Source organism: Athene noctua, unplaced genomic scaffold (genome assembly GCF_965140245.1).
Source record: "Athene noctua unplaced genomic scaffold, bAthNoc1.hap1.1 HAP1_HAP1_scaffold_342, whole genome shotgun sequence".
NCBI classification, from domain to species: domain Eukaryota; kingdom Metazoa; phylum Chordata; class Aves; order Strigiformes; family Strigidae; genus Athene; species Athene noctua.
In genome coordinates this window covers 110,001-112,500 of record NW_027437802.1, presented here as the reverse complement: position 1 = coordinate 112,500, position 2,500 = coordinate 110,001, and the positions used below count along the sequence as shown (strand labels likewise).

General features: G+C 78.2%; 1 non-coding gene across 1 annotated transcript; it reads right to left on the bottom strand.

Annotated features, from left to right (window-relative positions):
• Positions 1 to 605: 605 nt before the first annotated feature.
• On the bottom strand, positions 606 to 758 carry LOC141955607 (5.8S ribosomal RNA). The gene has a single exon (XR_012632652.1). It is a non-coding gene; the product is annotated as a 5.8S ribosomal RNA (ribosomal RNA).
• Between the last annotated feature and the right edge of the window lie 1,742 nt (positions 759 to 2,500).

The following is a 2,500-nucleotide window of genomic DNA, read 5'->3' as shown; positions in this document are numbered from 1 at the left end:
ACGGACGGACGGGAGGGGGGGGGCCGGGCCCGACGCCGACCGCACGCGCGGTCGCCGCCGCAGCCGCAACCCCCGAACCACCGCCGCCGCCGCCGCCGCCGCACCCCCCCCACCGAGCCCACCCCCGGCCTCCGCCGCCCGGAGCGCGGCGGCTACGACGGGGAAGGGAGAAGAAGGCGGGGGGCCAGTGGCGACGGGGAGGACCCCCGTTCCCACGGCGCACGCCCCGCACGCGAGCGGCAGCACGGCACGGTACCGCCGCGGTACCCACCCGCAGACAGCCGCCCGCGCGGGAGGAGGCCGGGGAAGAGGCCCGCGCCTCTCCCCCCCCGACACCTCGGCCCTTCCCCACCGCCGCGCCCGACCCGGCCGGACCGAACCAACGGGCCGCCCGGCCCCGGCGGGACGAGGCTCCGCCAAGCGGGCGTTCCGGGAGCGGGGAGCTTCGGAGCGCTCCCCGAGTCTCCACTTAGGGGGACGAAGGCCCTCGGCCGACACCGACGGGCCTGCGAGGCACCCCAGCCGCGCCGCCGCGGACGCCGCCCGCCCGCCCGCCGAGGCGAGGCGGGGAGGGACGGCGCACCGGCCGGCGATTGATCGTCAAGCGACGCTCAGACAGGCGTAGCCCCGGGAGGAACCCGGGGCCGCAAGTGCGTTCGAAGTGTCGATGATCAATGTGTCCTGCAATTCACATTAATTCTCGCAGCTAGCTGCGTTCTTCATCGACGCACGAGCCGAGTGATCCACCGCTAAGAGTTGTCTGCCTTTCGGCACCGCCCCGCGCGCGCGGAGGGGCCGGGACCGCTCCGCAGAAGCGGCCCCCTTCTCGGACGACGGACCGCCGCCCCACCGACCGACCGACCGCCCCCCTCCGCACGCGCGGAGGGGGCGCGCGACGACCGGCGGGCGACGGTCGCGCCTCGCCTCAGATGACCGTACCGACATCACAACGGAGGGAAGGAAGGGAAGGGTGAAACAAGCTCCGAACGGCAAGGGCCCGGGGAGCCCGCGCTCCCGACCGACCTGGGGAAACAACAAGCACCTTGCTCGCTTCGGAGGCGGCCCAGGCGCCCGGGCTCGGCCCGGCCTCCGCACGGAGGGCCGGCGGCGCGTCCGACCGCGCGCCCGGACCTGCACCCGCCTCTCGCTCGCGCGGAGGGGGGAAACCACAGACGCTGACCGCCGCGCGGGCGACCAGCGGGGGCGCCCCGCTCGCGCCGCGCGCGCCTCCGCGCCGCCCAGCGCCCGCGCGCTGCGACAGCCGGCTCCTTGCCCCCGTGGCCCCGAAACCCCGGCTCTCGCCCCGACGCCGGGAACGCCCGCGCGGCGCCGCCGCCGCACCACACCGGAGACAGGGACGGACGGCCAACCGCCGGAACCCGAGACGGCGACGCGACGCCGCCGCCCGGCGCTCCGCCCGACCGCCGCCCGGCCACCGCACCGCCGCGGCTGCCCTCCCGGAGCCGCCGCCGCCGCTTCTCGTCTCGGCCCCTTCCGCAGGCACGCGCCAGGCAGAAGGCGGACGCCGCTGAGCCGGAGGCGACGCCCCCTCTCCCCGCTTCCGCGCGGAGAACGGGACGGGGAACGCCCCTCGGCCGCCCACCCGCCTCGCCTGACCGAGACCGGGAAAGGCGACTGCGAAGCGACGGGCAGGACCCGGGACGGGACAGGCCACGCGGCCGGCCACCGAGCGACCGCCGGCCGGCACGCCGAGCGGCGGCGCCGCCGCCGCCGCTCGGGCCCGGGGGCTGCGCCGCCCCTCCCCTCAGCCGGGGCGGGAAGGGGTGGGGGTGGCAAGCAAGGAGCACGAAGCCGCAAGCGCGCCGCTGCGCGTCCACGGAGACGCGGCGGCCCGAGCAGGCCGCCCCGCCCGGCGAGACCCCCGACCGTGGGGGAATCGCCATCGCCCCCGACGGCGAGAGAGCCCGCGCTCCCCGCCGGGGGGGGGGGAGGTTCCCCTTCGCGTTTCGAGGGCGAGGCAGGCCGGCTGCGGCCGACCGAACGCCGCCGGTCTCGCCGCCGAGACCGGACCGCGGAGAAGGGGGGGCAGGGGGGACACCCCTCCCCGGCGCGGCCGCCCGAGGGGACAAAAAGCCCACGGCGTGGGCGGCGGCCGCCATGGCCAGGGCCTGCACGAGAGCGACTCCCGCCCCTGGAGGCTCAACCGCCGCACACGGCCGGGGCCCGCCCCTGCGGGTCGCACCGAGCCGCCCGAGTCTTTAAACCTCCGCCCGGCTCCGCGGCCTTCGACCCCCGGGCTCAGCCGAGGGAGGGCCGCGGAGGCGCGGACGCTAGGTACCTGGCCCTGGGGTGAGGGAAACATCCTCAAGGGCCCCGCGGGGGTGCCTCCCCCGCTGCCGCCATCGGGGGAGCGTCCGCCCGCGGGGGCGCGCCCGACATCCGCCACCACCACCACGTCCTCCTGGCCCGGGGCCCGAGGTTTCCCTCAGTATCCCGGCGCTGCGCCCGGGAGGAGAGCCGTGGCTCGGGCCGCCCGCTG